Source organism: Canis aureus, chromosome 30 (assembly GCF_053574225.1).
Source record: "Canis aureus isolate CA01 chromosome 30, VMU_Caureus_v.1.0, whole genome shotgun sequence".
Lineage (NCBI taxonomy): Eukaryota > Metazoa > Chordata > Mammalia > Carnivora > Canidae > Canis > Canis aureus.
In genome coordinates, this window is record NC_135640.1 from 11,138,666 (window position 1) to 11,163,797 (window position 25,132).

The window sequence follows — 25,132 nt, forward strand, 5'->3', positions numbered from 1 at the left end:
AGTAATTATGGATATTTTTATTTATGTTTTATATTTCCTGGAAGTACCTGTGTGAATTTTCCTCTATGTGCATTATTTTCCATTTGTTCCCCACTCCTCTCTGCCACCTATTATGAAATTGGTGGTTAATCCATCTAAAGCTGCTTCCAGACTAAAACTCACTGGGCTTAGAGTAATTAATCTTGTGTTGGTTTTTAGCCTCATTACTCAAACTGATGGGACCTTCAGCAGAGTGGCAAACAGGGAATTGTACCGAGCAGCAAGAAAAAGGATTTGGGACAATTTCTTGTTTCACAGGTCTTTATAGTCTCATCAGTGCTCATTCCTCTCGGAGTCCTTCCAGGCCCTCAGGTAGTATGGACCCGATCAGATGTCTCCAGATGACCACAGCTGCAATCTCCTGTCCATTCAGCATCCAGTGGGAACCACCAACAACTAGGAAGTCAATGAAACTAGTGTGCTTCTACTAATTATACCAACACGCAGACACTCTGCTGATCTCCTAAAAGGAACTCATTCATACAGAATATTCAGCAAAGGAGAAAAACGAAAAAGGAAAAACAAATAACTATGGGAGGAATCAATGTTGAGAAAGAGGAAAACTTCCCTTTGCTCACTTCCACTTCAAGTATCTGAGGAGCTCACACCAGCACAATCACATTACTTCCAGTTAGGGCTGCAGATTTCCAGATTTCTACAATGCACTCCCTTACTTTTGATCTCATACTGATAAGAATAATTTCATAAGCATCAGTGACTCAATTTGTTCAGAACTACTCATATGATTATGATTTTCATAAGGGAAAATGGAATAAGAGAATACAAATTTTGAGGTGTCATTTGTGTTTTATAGATGGAAAAGTTGGGGCTAATTACAGTGATGTAAGTTGTCCAAATTCATGCATTTAAGTAGCAGAGTTTTAAGTCCAAATATCTCTCTATTTTGTCACTTGTCAAATATTTTTTAATAATTTACCCCAACTAGGGATCCCTGGGTGGCGCAGCGGTTTGGCGCCTGCCTTTGGCCCAGGGCGCGATCCTGGAGACCCGGAATCGAATCCCACGTCGGGCTCCCGGTGCATGGAGCCTGCTTCTCCCTCTGCCTGTGTCTCTGCCTCTCTCTCTCTCTCTCTCTCTCTCTGTGACTATCATAAATAAATAAAAAATTAAAAAAAAAGAAAAAAAATAATTTACCCCAATTAGTTCAGGGAAGAAAATGCTTATTTCAGAGCTCTATAAATTCAATCTGAAGGTAAATAGTCTCTCAACTCTGTCTTCTGAAATCTCCGATATTACCATCCCTAACATCCCTCTTTAAATTTCTATTTTTGTTTTTTGTTTTCTATTTTAGAAGAGAGAAATAAACATACAGTGTTTTCCTTATCTTCCTACCACCAGAACTTCCAACCATGGACCTTTGTTTTCATACTCTTTTAGGTTCTCACCTATTTTAGTGAAAAATATCACTGATTCTATTAAATGCCATTCTTGCTTTCTCATGAATTTTACTCCTGATGTGACCATCTGTATTGCTGTCATCAAATGTCTTGCTTTTTTCTGGAACTTGCATTCCAGGTTAAAAAGATGCTCTGGTATCTCCCATCTTATAAAACAAACAAAACAATTAACCAACAAGCCAAAAAGTAAACATAAGCTCAAACATTGCATAATTGATTCATCTCTCTGTAATGCAGTTTCTATGTTCTTTTCAGAACAAAACTTCATATATATATATTTTTTTCAGTGTATCATCTTCATTTACATAGTTCCCATCCACTACATATGGGCTCTGTTCCTCCAAAGACTGCCCTTGGCGAGGTCACCAATGGAGTTCACATTGATTAACCCATACAACAAAATACTACTTAATTAAAAGTAAAAAAGTATTGGTATATGCAACAACATTATTAAACCTCAAAATAATAGCGATGAGTGAAAAAGCTACATTAAAAAAAAGAGTATATATTCTATGAGTATATATTCTATGATTCCATTTATATAAAATTCTAGAAATGCAAACTACTCCATAGTCACAGAAAGCAGATCAATTACTGGGTGGTCTGGAGTGGGTGAGATTGATTACAACTGTACACAAAGAAACATCTCAGGTTGATTGAAATGTTCATTTTCCTGATAGTGGTGAGAGTTTCTTGGCTGTATTCATGTATCTAAACACATCAAATTATGCACCTTAAGTATGTGTAGTGTACATCATTTGCATCTCAATAAAACTATAAAAAACTAATGCAGATTTTGTGTTCTGTCCCATGTTAAGCCTATTTCCAATATATAAAATTTTAAATTATGTAGTTAAATTATTTACTTGTACTTGAAACAAATAGTATATTCTTTGTGTTAAGTTGGGAAAGAAAATTGTATTCTCCTTATGCCTCTGTATTTATTAGAAATGCATTTCATGTCCAAGGAACTAAAAATTCAGGCAGCACAAAAATGAATAAAATGAAGAATATCTTATATTGTCACCTCTTTCCTATCCCTACTGCTCACAAGTAAACAGTTTTTAGAATTTCTCTTTTTAATAATTGGGATGGATTGTCTCATTATTTTTAATAACATATTATTCTATATTCCCTGTTATAAATTATATGATTATATTATAATTATATAGTTATAATTATATATTCTATTTTGTTATTTTATAGTATATTATTAAAATTTAAATATAATTGTATAATTGCATAAAATTATAATTATATAATATATGTCAAATAACATTGTAATGCCTGTAATTTTATATTGAATTTTCTAAGCCTTCCTTATTTTTCCTTCCCACATATGTTGAGAAATTTCTTTACCTGCATAACAAACCCCCCAATGGTATTTTGCTACCAATATCTATAATGATGTGTGTGTATAATAAAGTTATTGAAAGCTTTATTTACAATTGGAATCATTGAATAAGAAAGGAAAAACAAATAAACCTAGAAAAGGAGCTAAGTCATCATCAGGAATGTCCTTAGAACATCCAGTACCCTAGTAGTGATGTTGCCTTTGTACCTGGCTGGCACGACAATGGGGGTCCACATACACAGCAGTTCCACTAACAGCAGTCCAAATTTTCCCCTAAGGCTTGCCCAGGATAAAGCAAGAGGATAGGAGGAGAGCCTAAACTCTGCTAAAGTAAGTGTATTTAAATACTGCATGGAATTATTAACAGCCTGAACCTCTTCCCCTCATTTTTGATAGTTGCAGATGGATGTAGTAACTGCCATGAGCAAATGCAAAAGGCCTGATGAATACTATAGCACTTTGCTATCAATACTGATAATGGTTGGTTTTTTCTATGTAACCAATTATCCCCAAAACTCAGTTGGTTTGAAACAACAACCATTTATGTAGCTCACACTTTTGCAGAGCATAGATTTTCTAGTATGGACTGGGCTTAGCCGACACTGGTTTTGGATGGTCTCACTCTAGTGCCTTGCAGCCAAGTGCTTGTCAGCTGGGTCAATGGCATCCAGGGAGCACATGTCCCTCATCAAATACCAGTCTATCCTACTTCATTAACAAGGCAACAGGTTTTTAAGAGGAATTAGAAAAAAAATGTCAAATATGCAAGCATTTTCACATGTCTATTTCACATTTGCAACAGTGCTTTTGACCAAAATGCATTACAAAGTTAAGATCAGAGTCAGGTTATTGTTTATGTAGGTTATGTAGGTAGATATAGGGTGATGTGAACAAGTTGCAGGCCTTTCATTCAATCATATAAATGCAGAGTCATACAAAAGCATCTCACCTTCCCTAATTATACTTTGAATCTTTTTGTTAATAATATCATTATTTTTCATTCATTTTTAATTATGTTTATGACTTTTTAAAAAAGATTTTTAATTTATTTATTCATGAGAGACACAGAGAAAGAGGCAGAGACACAGAAAGAGGGAGAAGCAGGCTCCCCACAGGGGAGCCTGATGCAGGACTCAGTCCCAGGATCCCGGGATCATGACCTGAGCCAAAAGCAGATGCTCAACCACCGAGCCACCTAGGGTGCCCGTATGCCTTCTTTTTGATGTACCTACTAAACCTCTCATTCTTGTTCCATGAACATTAGACATTATTGTTTGCTTTTGGTTATATGTATGACTAGGTGTAGGCTGGGTTATCCTGTAGTAATCAGGAACATAAAAATCTGTTAATTAAAAAAAAAAAAAAAGGTTTCTCTTTATTTATAGCATGAGTCAGCACATGGGGAATGTAAGGAAGGGCTCTTCTCCTGATAGTGTGGGGATGAGAGAGTGAGATTTTTACCTTGTGCCCAGGAGGGGTACAAATACTGAAAGGTTAGTTCTCCAGTATTCGTTTTGTTTTGTTTTCCTTGACTCTAACTTTTATACTTATTAACTTTGTATTAAGTATTTTGCAGTATATGATCATTAAATTTATAAATTTATAAATTTAATTTACTCTTTCAAAGATAGGTGAGCTAATTAGTAACTTCTTATTTGTTTCAACCTTTCACTTGGATTCATTGCTTCACCGATAGAAATGATCTCTTTACCTACTCTATCTGTACAGCTAATACAACATTCCCATGTACCTAATCTTCAAATGATCACTTAGTTAACAATTATGCAAGCATGTGTACAGAAACTATCAAATAATCTTGCCCTGTTAGGGAGATCTATTCACCTATAGAATATCTTTGGGTGGACAAAATTTTTTTTAAAGATTTTATTTATTTATTTGAGAGAGAGAGAGAGAGAGCATGAGGATGTGGGGGAAGAGGGGAAGAAGGAGAGAGAGGGAAAAGCAGACTCTCCACTAAGCAGGGAGCCTGACACCCTGAGACTCAATCCCAGGACTCAGAGATCATGACCTGAGCCAAAAGCAGATAAGCCAGGGACACCCAGGGTGGACAAATTCTTGATTTTTGGAATTTTCTTCCTTCTAGTGAACTGATAAGAAAAATTTAGAATGTTTGATAATCTTTTTTTTTAATTGTTTTATTTTATTTATTTATGATAGTCACAGAGAGAGAGAGAGAGAGAGAGGCAGACACATAGGCAGAGAGGCAGAGAGAGAAGCAGGCTCCATGCACCGGGAGCCTGACATGGGATTCGATCCCGGGTCTCCAGGATCGCGCCCTGGGCCAAAGGCAGGCGCCAAACCGCTGCACCACCCAGGGATCCCAGAATGTTTGATAATCTAAACCAGTTTTCTTCTAACTCTCCATAATTTCCTCTGAAATTCTTCTTCTTACTATATGTTCCGTAGTTTCTTCCTTACCTTCTCTAGATATCTGTCATGTTAAGGAAATGGTGGACTAGATAATTTGGGAGATTTAATTCATTTTTAATAATTCCACTTTTGTACTTAATATAGAAAGAATCCCTTGATTTTCAAACAGCATTCTAGGGTTGAAAGCAATCTTTCTTAAATCAAGGTAAAAGCCTTTTGGGATTATGTCTTTCAGTTTCTCATGTTACTACTGAAGGTTTAAATCCAACTTTTTAATGTGATGCACCACGAATAAACTCTGATCATAGCAGGGATGCTCCAAAGCCTACCCAAATGTACATGTTAGTGTAGTATTTTTACCTATTTTAAAGAATTATGTGAGTGTTCATGGGTCATGTAAAGGTTTTGTGTTTGCCCCCATCATAATTGAGTAGAAGTACAGCTACTAGTGTGTACTCACTGCATCCCCAGTACATTATAACTGTTCATTTTAAGAAGTAAAGATTATAGTTCCAAATAATTTTCTTACTTGTGTTTATTTATTTAGTTGGAGGTAACTAAAAAAATGTGACATTTGCAGACAAAAGATAAACAAATCCTAAGTTTAGAGCCTTGTGGATTTTCACACAGTGAAACACAACTATGTAATTAGTACTAACTCCAAAAGTATTACTGTCTGTACCCATAAGTCCCCCTTGGGACTAGTTAATACCTCTAGTTAATAGCTCTCCAGGAGCACCATATTGGCATCTAGCATCATATAGTAATAAAACAGTAAAATATTAAAGTTGACAAACAAGCTCAGGAATATTTTGGGAAAAGATTTATTTAATATAAACAAATTATGATATGGATAACTGTATAAAAAAGAATGTGAGAGGAAAGCTGACATAAAGGGCAAGTTGAACTTGAAAAGAACAAAAAGCATTATTTCTATTTATCCTCACTGGGAGGTATATGATGTCAAATGACCAAATTACTTCTGAAAAAGTGGTCCATAGGTTAGGTTATAATAAATGCAGTCTCATTTTTACAATGCCATTTATTTCCTCGGGGTAGTGAAAAACAAGGACAATTTTTAGTAAAAATAATAATGCTTTAGGAACAAATCCTTCCTGTTCAAGCTGTTAGGGGATACAGATGGCATGGTGCAGATAAACACAATTTTAACCTTGTGCTTTTCAAGGTTTTATCAGCTATTATACTCAGCTATGCTTTGGGGGAGTTCATTCTCTGGGAGCATAATAGCAAAGATTTGCCTCCCTAATATTCTGGTCCGCCTAATAGAGAAATTAGAGCCACCATTAGTCTGGAAAGAGCTTTGCAGAGTGAGTCATTTAATGTCTAAAAGCTGTAAAGCCTTTTGCCCAGATGGATGATGGGTATACATGTTGGCTAGCTTTCCAAAGTATGACTGATTAAGCTGAAACTTTTACTGAGTGGTTTTCTTTCTATTTTAAATCTCAGCAGGAAAGTCATGCTCATGGATGAGAGTGTGTAAGCTTAGTGATTCAGGCTATGTATAGAGAATGAGCAGGCACAGGGCAAGATTCTCGGTAATGCTCATTCAGCATCTAACTGGATCAGTGCGGTACTGGGCTCCTTTCCTGAAAATACCTTCAATTACCTGAAGATATTTTAGCAAACTGTGTTGTTGTTAATGCTCAGATATGCACCTCTACTATTGCTTCTGCTGCTGAGGGACAATTTGGACATCACTTCTTGAGTTGGGATTGTTTCTGCCGCTTCTGGCCTGAGTCACACTCTCTAACTTTGGAAGTCATAGAGACAGGAACCTCAAAGTGACCTCCCCATACTGGAATACCAGTAGTTCAATTTGAAAACGTGGAGCTAGCTTTTGCTTTATTCCTTTTACACTCAGCATTTATCTTCTCACCCTTGAATTCCCTATACTAATGCTTTTTTAATTATTTTGTACTTTTGTGCTCTTCTACTATATTATGATTTTCCTTGACACCTGGGGCTTATTCTCAAGGTTTTTGTTGAATGTAAAAGACAATGTGTAAAATGACTCATAGTATGTGTTAAAAATTATTTTTTCTTCATTGCATTTCTTTTTCAACACACAAGTATTTATTGGTTATCCTCTGGATCTATAGGATTTTTTTATTTTTTTATTTTTTTAAAGCCTAAGATTCTAAATACTCAACAATTATTGACATGAATAAACATTGGAGAATCTCCTTGAAGCAGAGAGGGAGTATTCACATGGTAACATAGGTTTGTGCTGGCTGTCTAAGAATAAAATGAAAAAGTAAGACAATTCAGAAATTCTAGTCAATACAGGGTTTAACTTGTGAAACTTAATGATCTGTTTATTTCTAATATTTGGTTCCTAGAATTATTCTTGTGACTTATCAAGTCAGAAAGGGTACTATTCAAAACCAGTGTAATTACATCACCAACAGTTTATGTATAAAGCATTGATCAAATTTGTATCTGGACACATTTTTCTCTGGCAACCCTGTTTTAAAAAAGTGTTCTTCCCTGATTTTCACATTACAGACACATGATTATCCATGTCTCAGATGCCCCATTACATTGTAAGAAGCCTTATAGGATAGTGGCTAGAGTAGATAATCTGAAGTTATACTGTCTGAATTTGAATCCCGTACTAATATTTACTAGATTCATGCTTCAGACATTAAGAGCCTTATTGATTTATAGATTCTTATCTATAAATCAATAATAATAAAAATGGCAATAATATTAAGTGACAGGAATATTATGAAAACTAAGTAAAATAATTAAGGCATCTATTTTGTTTAGAACGGTGCTTGACATGTGTTAAGCTCTAGAAAGGTATTTTTATGTATGCTTCCTAATATTGTGTAGAGCTCCATGGTTTTATTGATCTCTTTCTGATCTGGGACTGGATCCAGAATTTTTTTTAATTTTTTAAATTCTTGTTCATCAGATATATTGATCCTACTTTCTGTTAAGTAAAAAATTGTTAGATTACTCAAAACTTATGTCTCCACACCAAAAAAATAATGCCAGTAAACATAGCATGTATTTACAAAGGTCTTTTGTAAGTAAATGTGTTCATGAGAATTCACACACCATAACAAGTCAATTTAAGATTGACTTTAAGTTACATGGGCATTTTGGTAACACTCACACTCACTATGTGTTTCTTTAAAAAAAAATTATTTACTTATTTCAGAGAGAGAGAGAGAGAGTACACAAGCATGAGCAGGGATGGGGTGAGGAGGAGAGAAGCAGACTCCTTGAGGAGCAGAGGGCCCAGTGTGGGGCTTGATCCTGGGACCCTGGGATCAGGACCTGAGCCCAACCCGGCCACTTAACAGACTGAGCCATCCAGGCGCCCCTCACTATGTGTTTCTGCTAGTAAGGCACAGGGAAGACCATGAACAGAGTACTTGACCATAAACTCTTTTTAACCAAGTTTTAAATTCCTATTTCCTTTAAAGGATCCTGTTAGTTTCAATTAATGATTCAAAAATAATAAAACTGAATGGAAATGTGAGTGTTCATCATGAGTTTGAAAACTAAAATATTTATATGCTACACTACAAAAAAATCCCACCATAGAAGGAATACCTGATTGCCATCTCTGATGTGCTTCCAAATTACTACCATTTCCAGCCAAAAATAAGAGAAAAAAGAAGGGCAAGAGGCTCTCTCAACAAGATGATGAGAAACAGACACAACATTACCAGTTGTACACTATTGGAGCCAACTGAGTCAAGAAATTGCATTTTGCTGCTATCAAGTCTGGGACATATAGTTTCCAGCTGCATAAGTGTATCTTCAGTTTAAACTGAGGTGAAGTGGTGGTGAGTAGAATCTATTATTATAAGAAGGGAGGGAGGGTGGGAGAAAAGGAAGGAAAACAAAGAGGAAAGAATAGAAGATATGTACGTGGAGATAACACGCTCCATCACAAATATTTAGATTTACTTGTTATGAGGTTAAACCATATATAAACTGTTATTACTCAAAGCATTATATCCTGTTCTCAGTGATACACGCATGATAACTTTTTTCCAGTGAGGTTTATATGGTTAGAAAAAAGCAACTTGGTGCTACCTCTTGACTCATCAGTCAGATGAGTGGGATTATGAGCCCAGTTTGTTGTCTGTGAAATCATTGGCATGTCATTTAATCTCACTGCATTTCAGTTTGCACTTCCATAAAATGAAGGCTGGATTCAATTATTGCCATAACACATTTTAAGTTTAGGGTTATATGACTCTAAACACTGTCTCTTTGTAAATACACAGTTGAAGATAGTATGACACTAATTTATAATTCAGTTAAAGATTTGGATATTTCAAGATATGCAGCTATTTATTGACACATATTACAGATAAACATAACTATTTTATTTTCCTATGCTACCCAGTGAAAACAAATGTCCAAGAAAACTGTGACAGCCTGTATTTATGTCAACTGTACTTAGAAACTTTTCTATTGGTTGTTTTATTACGAATAGAGATCAATTGGGGCACCTGAGTGACTCAGTTGGTTAGGCATCCAACTCTTTTTTTAAAAAATTAATTTGTTCATGAGAGACACAGAGAGAGACAGAGACATAGGCAGAGGGAGAAGCAGGCTCCCTGTGGTGAGCCCCAAAAGGGACTCAATCCCAGGACCCTGGGATCAGGGCCTGAGCCAAAGCAGACACTTAACCACTGAGCCACCCAGGCACCCCAGCATCTAATTCTTGATTTCAGCTCGGGTCATAATCTTAGGGTCCTGGGATCAAGCACCAAGTTGAGCTCTGTGCTCAGCATAGAGTCTGCTGAAGATTCTTTCTTTCCCTCTACCTTTACTCCTCCTCTCACTCACACACACAATCTCTCTCTAAATAAAGTAAAATCTTAAAAAAAAAAAATGGAGATCAATTGTTAGAATAAAAATGTGTGTTCATTCACTATTACTATTACGGGGATTACTGTTTCCCACTTTTTTTTTTTTTTTTTTTTTTCCTCATTGTCTCTAGAAGTCATACTGTGGGCAGCCCGGGTGGCGCAGCGGTTTAGCGCCTGCCTTCAACCCAGGGTGTGATCCTGGAGACGCAGGATCGGGTCCTGCGTCGGGCTCCCTGCATGGAGCCTGCTTCTCCCTCTGCCTGTGTCTATGCATCTCTCTCTCTCTCTCTCTCTCTCTCTCTCTCTGTCTCTCATGAATAAATAAAATCTTAAAAAATAAAAATAAAAAAAATAAAAGTCATACTGTTTATCATCTTAATTAGGAAAACACATACAAGAGTATCTCACACATACCATCCTGGATTTCTCTTCCTTTAAATAAATTTCTCTCATTGCCCTAATGGGTCAGTCTTATACTGACATGCAATATATATTTCCATTCAAATAGTTGAAATATATTTACAAACTATGGCCTATGTTTCCATTTTCAATGCCTTTAATTTCATATGGAATCTTAACATATAGACAGTCAACTAAGATGATTTTATATTATGATCAAATAAGGTCTAAAATTATAGATTTTGTAATACCTAGAAAGCAAAAACTGAATAATCAAAAATAAAAAAACTGAATCTGTCTACTTTGATGACCTCAAGTGATATTTGTCATTTTAAGAGAAACACAACTCCTGTTCTGGGTAGCTTTTTATTTATTTTATTTTATTTTATTTTATTTTATTTTATTTTATTTTATTTTATTTTATTTATTTATTTATTTTTTTTGCTTTTTAGTATTTTGTGAAATGGGTCAGGTTTTCTGAAAATATATCATGTTTGAAATATTAATAAAATGTGTTTCATTTTTCAAAAGCACCTTAAGTACGTGTTGTCATTTTTTTCTATGCGAGGCAGCAAATCATCAAGTGGGATTTTATTTATCATCTAATCATAATACTTAGTGAAAATGGATAGGCAATGCTCAATTTAACATGGCTTTGCAGCTGATCTTTCATAAGAGTATTATGGTATACTTTTAATTCTTTCTAAAGTTAATATTTATTTTAAGGGATTATTCATTAATAACTCTAGAGAATGTAGCCTTCCTTTGGCAAAGTGTCACGACTGAAAGAATATCACAAATGAGAAGTCTATTGAATGTGCATTGTTTTCCCTTTCTGCCATCTACCTCATTCTTCAGCACATGAAATCATTAAAATATCATTTACTCTTCTCAATTCAAATGCAAATTGTATTTTGGACATATGGTATGAGAGCAAATTTGGCAGTTAGTACAGAGATGAAGCACTACGGATTTCAGTTTAAGTGCCTGAAATTTGTGTGGAAGGTCAAATGTTATTAAATTAGGTTTTCTCAAAACAAGTGGATAGTACTGATTAGTAAAATCTAATCAGGGATGCTTCTAGAAAAGAAAAATAAAGATTATAAAAATGTTTTCTTGCCTCTTCATAAAACTGTAAAATGTTTCTTAATATTTAAAATGTAGATAGTTTTGCTTTTTTACCTATTGTTTTTTTAAGATTTGTTTATTCATGAGAGAGAAAGATAGAGAAAGAGAGAGAGAGAGAGGCAGAGACATAGGCAGAGGGAGAAGTAGGCTCCTGCAAGGAGCCCAATGTGGGACTCGATCTTTGATCCCAGTATTACACTTTGAGCCAAAGGCCGACGCTCAACCGCTGAGCCACCCAGGTCTCCCTATTTTGGATTTTAAAACTGCTTTTAGCAAACTAAATTTTTTTGTTAAAAATGTTATTTTCTATATTAACAAGTCGAAAGGTGAGTAGATATTTAAAGGAATTTTGAATACATTAGCTTTAAAACAAATAATGACCTAGGAAATCTTTATTACATGCTAAATAATATTAAGCTTTTTTAAGCTGGAAAGTTAGTAAATCAGAGTACTGAATATTTTCAACTGGATATTTTGCAAATAACAATTTAGTATAATCTTTTACATTTCATATTATATAATAAGGGATAGCTACAAACTATTTTAAAATTCTCTAGAAATCTGATATAATCACTATGAAACATAATTTAAACACTTAAAAGCTAAATGAATATTTTAATGGCTTCAAAGTTGCAGGAAGTGTCATCATACTGGGAGTTGTGTGCATTAAAAATAAATTTTACGTAAAGGAAAGAAATGACTTTTTAAAATTTTATTAGATATTACCAAATTACCCTCAATAATCTTTTTTGTCTATGTAGGGTTTATATAGATTTATTCTTTTGCACTTGACATTTTCTGATGTACTAAAAATAGTACATTATTTTAAATTTTATTGTCTATTTATTGATAGAAAAAAAATATATATAGTTGATTTTTGTATACTTACTTTCCCTCCATCAAATTTGGTAGATCTAATTATTAATTCAAACAGATCATTTATATATTATTTTGGATTCTTGAGATAACTTAACCTGTGTTCCAGAATGAAGCTACAATAGGGAAAAGGAAAAAAAGCACTAAGCAGCTATTATAGGAAAAATTCTATGCTATGTTGTTATGATTTTATTTTATTATTTTTTAAAAGATTGTATTTATTTATTCATGAGAGATAGAGAGAGGCAGAGACATAGGCAGAGGGAGAAGCAGGCTCCCTGGGGAGCTTGATGCAGAACTCAATCCCAGGACTCTGGGATCATGACCTGAGCCCCAGGCAAATTCTGAACTACTGAGCCACCCAGGTACCCCAGTTGTTATGATTTTAAAAATAAGTCTCCATCTTTCTCCCTCAATTTGTTTATTATTCCCTGCGACCTCCTGGTAATGTATACAAGGTCTTGTCTGCTCTTTCCAGTTGGACATTTAGCATTGGTTTGATGCCTCCAACTTGCTGTCCCCCAAACTCATTAAAATATGTCTGTGTAAGGATGTATTATCTGAGATAAAAGCTCACAAAGATTCATGGATTGCTATTTCAGAAATTTCCTGTGAAGTTACTATCCTAAGCCTCGTGGATGATTCAAATAGTGAGAGTTACTTTTTCTGAGTAGAATGGTGGGAGAAATTTGGTTGAGGGTACTTGTCTGAGTTTTCTATGATTGTGCCTCTTTAATCACTTTCATCCTTTGCTCCCAGCTATATATCATAAAAACCTAATATTTTAATTTGTATGCTATACCAAATAGAACCCCCACTAAAATTTGGCATAGAAATTGCTGCCAGTCAACTGTATCAAAGAGTTCTGAATATCTTTTACTGATGCCAATGCTTTAGAACAACGTAGAAATCTAAAACCACTAGAGCTTATGTGTATAGAATTTGAAAAATAAATAGCTGTTTCCAGTTAGTATCAATGAATGAACATGATGCACTTACACTTGTAAGGCCTGTCTCCTGTCATTACCTGGTCACCTCATGAATCTTTATACTTTCTCACTCTGTCTTCGGTGTCTTAACTGTGGCTTGACATTTCTTGATAAGAAAACTTATAGGATACAGACAGTTTACTAAATTTCATTGCTCCTTAGCAGACCTTTTACAATAAAATGAAAGAATGACTTTTTCATAAATTATTTTAACCATTGTCACTTAATAGGTTATGTCTTTAGGCATTCTAAAGGGAATTTACCATAGTTTTATAAGCCTAATTTTAAGAAGTCAAGAATAAAAATTTAAATATGACCTGTATTATGCAATTATGTTTTCATTAACATTCAAAAGAAAGAATGAACTAAACATTTAAAGGCTAGTGTGCTACTTCATTTTGTTCAGCTAGGACTGCAGTTTAGTTTTTATAACTCTTCTTAAAGTTGTAATGATATAAATTAATTTCTTCTGGAGTATCTACAGGGAAAAAATTGTCTTGTTTAGGAAGATAATGTGATAGTCCAGAAATGTATTAAAAAGCTAGAGTCTGGGAAAAGAGGGTAGAACAGAGAAATATCTAAATTGCTTTGGAATCAAAGAGAGGACAGAGAGAAAAATTAAAAAGGACTCAAAAAGATGAGGAGAGTATGAAGTTATCTTGGGTGAGATAAGAACAAGGAAGTAAAAAATTCATAATGGGGGATCCCTGGGTGGCGCAGTGGTTTAGCGCCTGCCTTTGGCCCAGGGCACGATCCTGGAGACCCGGATCGAATCCCACGTTGGGCTCCCGGTGCATGGAGCCTGCTTCTCCCTCTGCCTATGTCTCTGCCTCTCTCTCTCTCTCTCTCTGTGTGACTATCATAATAAAATAAAAGTTAAAAAAAATTCATAATGGTAGGATGGCCAAATTAACTTCAATAGATAGTGAGTCTTATAATTAAGTTGCTATATTTTCTGCACTATAATTATTTTTCTCAACCTGCAGTGATGTCTGAAAAACATCTAGAGCCTTCGAGTGAGAGTGTGTAAATGTACATGGTGTGTGTGAGTTCATATATGCATTTGGGACTATCAGTGCATGTATTAAATAAAAAGGTTACATGACTCCTTTGCTTATATCCCCTGAAGAAAAAAAAAATAGAAAAATATGACTAATACATTCAAGTAAATTAACAGAAGCCTGAACTTTAAGGTTATTAATGAGCTTGTAGGTCATCAAGTGGCATAAAACTCAGGTTTTGAAGAAATCTTAGATGCTATATGACTACAAACAATAAAATGGAAACCAACCAATTTTATCTAGACTTTAAAGGATATAATGACTTTAGTTGACATAAAGTGTTTGATTAACCAACCCCTCAACAATTTACTTACTTTGTTTTGTTTTTCTGTTCATAGTTTATAGATGTTGAATCTGTTAAAATTATCACAGGAAATTTGACATGCATATAAATGAGAAAACCTTTCATATATGAAAACAATTTTGTCTATTAAAAGCAATTTTATCTGGATATCATTGAGGTAGTTGACCCTTGTAGATATAGTGTATCTCCAGATGCTATAACAGATAAACCTTAAGATCTCTGTTATTAATGCAATGGAAGTTTACTTCTTAGCTTACATAAGTTCCAATCACTGTGCATGTGGTGAGTATGGCAGTGTTGGTCATGGTGGTGTATTCTTTCCCACAGTTGTTCAGAACCCCAGACTAATTGAGGCTTTGCCATCTTCAGTGTTTGACTCCAGAGTTAACCAAAGTCCATCTAACAGAGAGAATCATTAGTGAAAATTTCTTATAGGCTAAATACTGAAGGGTCTGACATTATGTCCACTCATCTTTTATGGGTTAGAACTCAGTCATAGACTGCATCTAACTGTGAAGAGGCTAAAAAATTAATCTGGTGTAGTGTTCAGGAGAAAGAGAAGATAGATGTGGTGCGAAGATAGCGTTCCTTGGCAGCTGTAGTATAACCTGTGATCCCCAAATAACTGCTTCACTTCTTTCAAACTTAAGAATACGCCCCTTTCCTAATAGAGATGGTCCAATGTTCCAGCAGCTCATTGTTATTTGTGGAAGGAGAGAGCAAAGATAATGTTCATATACTATTTACATTATAGAGCTTTTTAAAAATGTACACAGTCAAGAAAACTCACCAAAGAAGATAGGCAAATGGCAAATAAGCATTAGGAACGATGTTAAAGATCATAGTTATTAGGGAATTACAAAATAAAACAAGAATGTATGGGATCCCTGGGTGGCTCAGTGGTTGAGCGTCTGCCTGTGGCTCAGGGCGTGACCCTGGAGTTCTGGGATCGAGTCCCACACATCGGGCTCCCTGCCTGGAGCCTGCTTCTCCCTCTGCCTGTGTCTCTGCCTCTCTCTCTCTCTCTCTCTCTCTCTCTGTGTCTCTCATGACTAAATAAATAAAATCTTTAAAAAAAATAAAACAAGAATGTAATACTATTATGCACGTATTTAGATGGCTAAAATCTAAGATACTAACACACCAATTGTTGAGGAGAATGTGGAGCAACAAAACTCATTCATCGCTGGTGAGAATACAAAATGCTAGTTACTTTGGAAGGCAGTTTAGTTTATTACAAAGGTTAAACATAGGCATACCCTAAGATCCAGCAGTGGCACTCCTATTTACCCAAACGAATTGAAGGCTTCTCTTTACATAAACATCTGCACATGAATGTTTATAGCAGCTTTAAAATAAAAATTTGTGATAAATTGAAAGAAAGAAAGTTCTTCAACAGGTGAACGGATAAACTGTGGTGCACCCATGCAATCAATGGAATATCAAAAAAAAAAAAAAAAAAAAAGTTATCCAGCCAGGAAACCCTAAATGCATATTGATAAAGAAGTCAATCTAAAAGGATGATAAACTATGTTTCTAAATATTTGGCATTCTGGAATAGCAAAAATATAGGGGCAATAAAAAGAAGTGGTTGCCAGAATTTCAGGGAGAGATGAATAGTTGGAGCACAAGACATTTTTAAGGTGACAAAACTATTCTGTATGATACCCCAATGATGGATACATGACATTCTGCATTTATCAAAACCCACAGAACTGTGCAACAGTGAACCCTGATGTCAGCTATGTACTTTGATTAATAATAAATGTATCAATATAGTTCACTAATGGGAAATATTATAAAGGAAACTATGAATGGTGAGAGAGATGAGAGTATATGAGAATTCTCTCTACTGTCCATGCAACCCAGTTTGCTGTATGGAAGATACTTTTGGGAAATAAGTAAAAACATAGAAAATCCATTCACAAGGTCTTCAACAGAAACTTCTTCATTTTCCCAAAAATCATCAGCTGCTCTAAGTAGCTCTTGTGGTATTGAGGGTTCCCCAACAAAGCCCCCACTTCAAATGAAAATTTCACCACACTTAGTCTCAAACTCTACCTCCTCTCAACAATAAAAAAATACAAATAAATATATACAAACCAAATACAATTAGAGAAATGAAACTATTATCAAGTAAAATGGATATTCTTTGGATTTGCTACTCAGGGATATTTCCTTAGGAATAAGAAATATTTGGCAACCTCATGTAAAATAAGCTTGTCATAAATGGGTGACATTTCTTATAGTTTAGAAATTTCTTGTCAACCAGACTATCAGATTTGGATCTTAATCCTCAGTTATTTTCAGTGTATCTTCTAATCCAAGGATTTAGTAACAAGAGTACTTGAAACAGTAAGAAGAGTAAGAAGTCAGTACATATTTGCAAATAAGTAAAATCTAAATGGGTTAGAGACTCCGCCCTCATGTTAATTTTTGTTTTGCTTTGCACGGTGCATTCTAGATTTTGAAAGCTCTTGATATCGGTTCCCTAACCCCAATCAATGTTCACTGAGTTCTCTCCTGATCGAGACTCTTACATAAGAACCATAACTGCCATATCCCAGATAAGCACTGATTTCCTACCAGTTTTCATGTTATAAATTCAGCAGGAACTTTAAAGAACTCAAGTCTCTTTTTCTAAGTAGTTTGTGTAATACATTTACTTTGCAAAGCCATTTCTCTCTAAGACTTAAAAGTTAAATATTGACATGGTTTCTATTACAAATCAATGAGTATCAATATTTTCACAGATGTGTAGGACCCCTTGAGAAATTATGACTCAGTCTTCTGGCTTTAAGCAGATAAAAAGTTCCTTTTAAAAAGGAAAATATTTTATTTATTTATTCATGAGACACAGAGAGAGAAAGAGGGAAACAGAGACATCAGCAGAGAGAGAAGTAGGCTCCATGCAGGGAGCCCGATATGGGACTCAATACCCGGACTCCAGGATCATGCCCTGGGCTAAAGGCAGACACTTAACCACTGAGCCACCCAGGTGTCCCAGATAAAAAGTTTCAAATGAAAGCTTTCAATTATGACAAAAATTAAAATGGTTTAGGGTATAAAACAGTACTATCATGGAGATGATAAATTGTTTAATTCCTCATATTTTCCTTAATTTGCAGGATTCACACGCACAAAACTTGTGTTATGTTTTCCAATCAGACTTTGAATATCTAGAAAAGACATTGACATATGAAATAGTATTTTAATTAATTCTAGAAACAATTTGAAGTTGTTTTCTAGAAATAAATAATTAAATAAAATGATGACTATAGTGACCAACCAGGGTGAAATACAATTCTTGAAATATGTCTCCTAATTCCTTATGTTATTTTTTTCCTTAAACAGTTTTGCTATTTTTAAACTAAATTTCTGGTTAATGCTACAAATTATCTCTGTCCACATTTTCCACATTTATAAAATAGAAATAATAATAATAAACTCATAAATTTGTTGTATGAATCAAAATCAGACAAAGGTCCACTTCTGGCCAAATTATCTTCCTACTGGAAAAAAGAAATATTGAGAAAATGTATAAAACTTTCGATGAATGGCAGATTATAACATCGTACATCAGGAAAAAATGGACAGTGATTCCTAAAAGATGGGAAACAAATGATGTAAGGACTATGATTGCTCTAGCTTATATATCAAGGCAGATCGCAGACAAATGCACAGAGTGGGAAATTATCTTGGATTGGAACCCCAGTCATTAACAAATATAAAGAAAACTACACTAACATACTTCATAATTAAATTGGTCGAAATCAATGATAGAAAATCTTAACAGCATCCATGAAAAAGAACATGTGCTCAAAGGAACAATTAAAAGGATTATTGCATATATCACTGGGAGTAATGAAAGCAAAGGAGACTGTAGCAACATCTTTAAACTGTTGAAAAAAGTTTTTCAACATAAAGTTCAATAACGAGCAAGTAGACTTCCAAAAATGAAGACTAAATAAAAATGTTTTGGGGCATACAAGAAGTACAGGAATTTATCACCAGCTGACCTTTACTGCAAGAAATATTAAAGGAAGTCCTCTGATTGAAAGCAGCACATCACCAACAACATGTCACTATATGTATCTACACAAAGGAATGAAGAGGATTAGAAATTTCAGGTATTTTTATTTTTTTCTTATTGCTTGATCTATTTAATTGAATACTTAAACAGAAATACTGACAATGTAGTGTGGGATTTATGAACATAATAATACTTATATAAATTATAAAATATAATTCTAATAGTAATACAGATATAATGAATATAAAAAATATATGTATAGTGGGAAATATATTAAAGTGAAATATATCCAGGCAACTACACAAAGGCTGAGAGGAGCAAGAGTATTTACTATTGTAATTAAATTAAATTATTATAATATAATACATTTATTGTATGAAATTAAAGAGGAGCACAATAAACTTAAAGTAACAACTAAAGCAACAAAACAAAGAGTTATAAGTAATAAGCCAATCAAAGGAGATAAAAATCTACTGTTATTCTCCTGTAGAATAACAGTAGAAAGTATGGGCAACTGGGAAATAAATAGACCTCCATTTCATTGCGTCTTATTGAAAAGGAATTAGGAAAATGGGTACAGGGTCAAGTACCTGAAAGTAGGTTCAAAGATGGCTACCTGAACAGTACTTTGATTGTTTCTAATCCTCTTTTGTGCAGAACTCGTGTAGAAATTTAATGGTTAGCCTTGACTACCCCCCCCCCCCCACCTTGTAACAAGTATTGAAATCTGTTCTGGTTAGTGCAAACTTCTATTCCTTTTCAGTCAAAGTACATGCTTACCTTAGGATGCAAGAAGAGAAAGCCAAGATCTAATATGAATGAAAACAGGTGACTTGTTGGAATTTTGGCTAGTTAACATAGGATATGAAGGAGCAGGACATGTAGGAGTTTTAAGGATGAATGGAAATAGTTGGACCAGTTTACTATTAAGCCTTTCCTATGGTTTATCATATCAATCTTAGATCCATTTGAAGATGATCACAAAAAGTCCCAGGAATTTTTTAGTGGATCCCAGCTGCTATGAGGAAACTTTGGCCTATATGGGGGAGCTATATGTAAGACAAACACCCAACACCATGGGAAACCATAAATGAGGACTTGACTGATGTTCAGGTTCTTTCTGTCTCAGATTGTGTTTACAGTGCTAATGCAGATGATCCATTGAAAAATAAAAAATAGACCTGTGGAAATCTAGATAAATTATAACTGGCAGCCCCACTGTCCTGGAAAATTCATCGAGCCCTTATATTTTAACTGATTGAGAAATTAGAGATTATCTAGAAACAGGGCATCAGTTGTCCAAATTAAAGCAGACCCAAAGAATATATATAACTGTTTTGTGAATCAAGCCTGAGTTAGGCAAAGAGTGCAAATCCATTAGCACAAGAGGAAAGCAGTGTTTCTCTAGCTATTGAATCAAAGATGAAATAAACACTGTCAGCCATGAGAATTTTGTCCAGTTACTAGCTTTTGATAGACTATAAACTTTAGAAGCTCATTTTCTGAGCAACTTCTGTGCCACTTGTACCTGAAAATAAATGTTATTTGATATTAGTGCAGTGCCATTTTCTCCTTTTGTACCTTCTTATCCCTTAATCACCTTCTACCCTGACAGGTGTTGTTTAATTAGAAAATGATTAGGAGTGTGACCCATGATTCTGTCTCCACAGTATCCCAGAGCCATATACATACATATGAGTATACCAAGAAACTTCAGGGAGAAGAGGGACTCAAAAATGTTATGGATAAATTGGATATACTCTCTCAAGTCACATTGGGTATAATGTGAACTCACTTAAGTTGATGGGGTTTGGCTGAAGTGTGAAGAAAAGATGGAAGTTAATGTGACCTGTTGGGTAGGGACACTATAGTTCACATCAATGTATTTTTACCTCTACATCTGAATTTAGGGTAGAGATAGATGTATTATGTACTTGTATTTCTCTATTTCTTAAGTTTAGAATAGATTACCATGATTGGGAAGAGCTGCCTATAAAAACATGCTAGTTCCTTTGAAGGCCCATAACCTTAAAATGTCCTGTGACTTATAAATCTCTGTGCTGAGATGCTGTTGAAATACTCAATATTGGTACCAGCTATGAGAAAGCAAAAATGGGCATGATCACTCCATTCATTTGACATGATTCAAGTCTTTTCTCATAGTCAGCCTGTGATACCCCTTGATGAACTTTGTTATGTTTCTACTGATTCTTGGACTTTGTCTGTAGCCTAGCTATTTTCTTTTTGGCTTGAAAAACTTAAAATGCTTCTCTTTGGGAAATATACTCTGAGACATATATTGAATAAAATGAGTCTCTTCTTATATTGATCCAATTAGTCATAGTGGCCAAGAGAGTGGTGTATTGAAAGAATTAGCCAGAAGCCAAAATATGGGGCTGGCTTAGAATGGTGAGGTGAATATTCTGAAATTGCTGTTTGTTCCTTCCCAAATTAATAATTTTAAAAAAGCTATCATAGTCTATATTAAAGTTCTCATAAACTCGTTTTAGGTAGCAAGGTTTTCAGGAGATCCTTTCAATTGATTTTCTTAACGGGAGACATTGCTAGATACTCCTCTTGTAGCAAGTTTACTCTATCAATGAGAGCAAGAAGCTGGGTTTCAATGTCATAATCTTAATGAATCTAGATAACATCATACTGGTTGCTGCTTCTTTTTAAATGCTTATGAACGATATCATTAAAATCTCTTATAAACTCTCTGCTCCAGTCAAGATGTAGTATGCAGACTCAAACCTAAGTCCCTCACTGAGTACAATTAAAATCTCCAGACCGAATGCCTGGAGCAGCTACCCGAGACTGAAAAATAAATGGTAGCAAATGGATCATGAAAGGAAAGCATAAGCCCCAAATACCATTGAATCAGCGGTAAATGTCCTTCAGTATTTCCTGTCTTGGATTACAATAGAACCTACAATCTGAAACTTCACACTGAATGCACTCAGCAAGTGCTCCATAAGAACTCTTTATTCCACATGCAAATGGGAATGGTGACCTAGGATGAGGAAGAAATCCTTGCTTTTCTATTTGTTTTCTGTTGTTTCTTCCTCAGATGCTAGAGAACCTGATGGTGTCAGAGATAGCAATGGTGTCTGAGCAGAAGGGATCTCTCTGGCCAGAAGACAGAGCATGGGGAAAGTTCTATGTTGTTGGTTGTTTCTCTCTCTCTCTCTCTCTCTTCTCATCTTCTTGCTGTTTGGTTGCAGAACAGAAATGTTTCAGGAAGTATGGAAATAGGATATAAGGTACTATACTGGGAATGTGGCCACGTTTGGTCCAGAACTCTCTATCTAGTGGAACACTGAAGTTACAGACAAGGTAATTAGTCAAAACCATGGTGATAAAAAATTATGCAGATTTCCAGTTCTATGGTTTTGACCAAGATAGAGAATATTAAGACTTACTAATAAGCAGTGAGACCTAGAAGTCACCTGGGATGGAGCTAAAGGACTAAAGATTATTAGACTTTAAAAACTTTAAGATTAAGTCAACTAACAAACTTATAAACTTTTCTGATCTTTCAACCAATCTTTTTGATCAAGAAAAAGGAGACGTGTTACAAATACAGCAAAAGGAAAAGTTTTTGTGGTAATAAGTCTTTGCATCACCATGAGAAGATAGAAGGTCTAAGATAATAATGGCTATGTTTAAAATAAAGGAAGCTATCATTTATCTATCTATCTATCTATCTATCTATCTATCTATCTATCTATCTATCATCTATCTAATCTATTTACCTATCTACATCTATGTAATATAATGCTCTGTGTAATATAACATATTATATAAATCTCTCTATCATTGCCAGAATAACTGAGAAATTGAACACTATCTTATCTTATTGTTTTTCCTTTTAATGCCATTAATTAAAAACTTCTTTCATATAGTAAAATATTCCATTTTTATTAATATAGTTTTGTATTTGTTTCCTCTATTGTTTTGATGCTTCCTTAATAATAAGGAGAGAAGCAGAGAAGAGACAGAGACACAGAGAGAAAGAGAGAGAAAAGAAAATTAAATACTTAATACTGCTTCCTGGCACACTCTCTTTGATAATAATCTCTCATTAAGTATGGGCTGGACCTCGTGACTAGCTTCTAACAAACAGAATATAACATAAGTGATCAGATATCACATATGAGATGAGTTAAAACAAGACTGTAGCACTCATCATTCTACCCTATTGCTCTTTGGCTGATCTATTTGTACCAAGTGAAGCAATTTCCATGTTGTTAAGTGCCCTAAGGAGAGGCCCATTTTAGTGAGCAATTAAAGTCTTTAGTTAACAGTCAAGGAAAAGCAGAGAAGGCCCAAAGTCCATCTCATGAGGAACTAAATACTGCCGCTTGAATGAGCTTGAAAGTGAATCTTTCCCCAGCAGAGCCTCTCAATGAAAATGAAACCCTGAGACTTCTTAATTGCACCCCTTTCAAAAAACTTGATACAGGGGCACCCAACTAAGCTACACTTAAGTTCCTGACCCATGAAAATGTGAGATAATAAATGTTTGTTGTTTTAAACCTCTATGTCTTGGACCAATTTGTATAATGCAGCAAGTAACTAATATGTCAAAGATATGACACATAAATGGAATTATGTGTTTATGAAGTAAACATCACAGTTGTTTAATAAGACCACCAGAGTGTACTTTTGTTCAATACAGATAACTATAATTCATCTGAAAACAGCACCGTTGAATTTATCTTGTCACATCTATTCTGTTCGTTGCACCTATGACTAAAAATGTGTATGTCAAGGAAGCTTAAGCCTAATAAAACATAAAAATTATGACATCAACATTGTAAAATGTTCATCCATCTACATTTTCTAACTAAAATGTATTTTTCTCAAGAAATCTGAACAATTTCCCTTTCATATAGATAAGTACTAAGGGGATTTATACATGCATTCATACATACATTCATATATGAATAAAACATAAAGATACATTCTTAAGAAAAAAGAATAAGAAAATATGAATTTATGTATTTTGTTGTATATTTATAAGTGTAATCAGCATCTATATGAAATGAGATGCTTGTCTTTAAAATGTTGTTTCAATTGTAATGGATATATTTATCTTAAAATCACTGTCTTTTAAAATTTTGTGATGAATACCTTTAAGATTTGTTTTCGTAACAGTTTTCAAATATACAGCACATATTTTTATCTATAGTTACCATGTGCATTATACCCCCCAAGATTTATTTATTTTATAAATGAAAGTTTGTACTTTTTGACTGTCCTCTTCCATTTTGCCCATCCCCTACTGTCTGTTTGGTCTTCTCACAGTTGTCTTTTTCAATATTTTTAAAGAGCTTTTTATCTGGATGTCAATGGAAGATAGAGGATATGACTATACAGTGATGTTACTGATATTTTAACAAACATACCAAAATTCAGATATTCAAATGACTGTTTCTTCTTAAAATGTATTCAAATGTGTTGCTATTTCCAGAAATGTATTTTTTGAATTGCCTTCCTTAATCTCTTACTCATAATTTTGAATATCCTAAATGATGGCAAATAATTATGTCTTGAAGGTAGATTTTAAATTAGATAAAAAACAGGTGTCGTTTTAAACATGAGAATAAGATGGGTTACCAAAATGGACAGTACAATTTCTGGTAAAAAAATAAGATCTGAATACATAGTAAGGAGAATGTTTTTCCTCATTTGCTTTATAAATTGGTTCTGAAGGAAGGCATATGAAAACAATTCCAAATATGGCAGCATAGCTAAAGTAAAATACTTGGCCTCCCAAGGTAGTCATTTCAAAGGACAAGATTCATTTGTTGTGTAAATTCTGTTTCTGAATGAAAAACTGTTCTTATCTAGAACCAGAATAGATATCTTACACATGAATCTTGTTATCTTTGTATCAGTGCAACAGTTTGCCTTTTCACTCTCAAAAAGTCTTCATTTGTATTATAAAAATGTGATCACCTATTGATAGATCAAGTAAAATCTGTCAAGATTCATGAATACCTCCTTGGAGAAACTGAGTTGAATATTTAGCAGCTTTTGACAGAGTTAATCAGTTTCCTACTTGATACATTCCTTCTACTTGGCTTCCAAGACAACATCCTCTACCTAAATTGATTTAACAATTTGAAGACTATTGATGGCATTGACAAGAACAATTTAGTATGCTATTAAGACAGACAACTGATTGGAATGGTTTTAAGAAAAATTAGAGATAATGGGTGTGGATTTTTTTTTTAAATAAGAAAAGTAGTAGTTTTAAAAACTTTTTAAAAAGC

The 25,132-nt window shown here is 34.4% G+C and overlaps 1 long non-coding RNA gene across 4 annotated transcripts in view; it reads left to right on the forward strand.

Annotated features, from left to right (window-relative positions):
- Nucleotides 1-25,132, forward strand: part of LOC144301585 (uncharacterized) — a 74,666-nt gene that overhangs the window by 32,833 nt on the left and 16,701 nt on the right. For 2 of the 4 annotated variants that reach the window (XR_013368349.1, XR_013368347.1), the window contains one exon: nucleotides 8,833-9,012. The exons of 1 other annotated variant lie outside the window; for it this stretch is intronic. This is a non-coding gene — a long non-coding RNA (uncharacterized LOC144301585). Of the gene's footprint in view, nucleotides 1-8,832; nucleotides 9,024-25,132 lie in introns of all 4 variants that reach the window. One more of the 4 variants, XR_013368348.1, reaches the window with a different exon arrangement.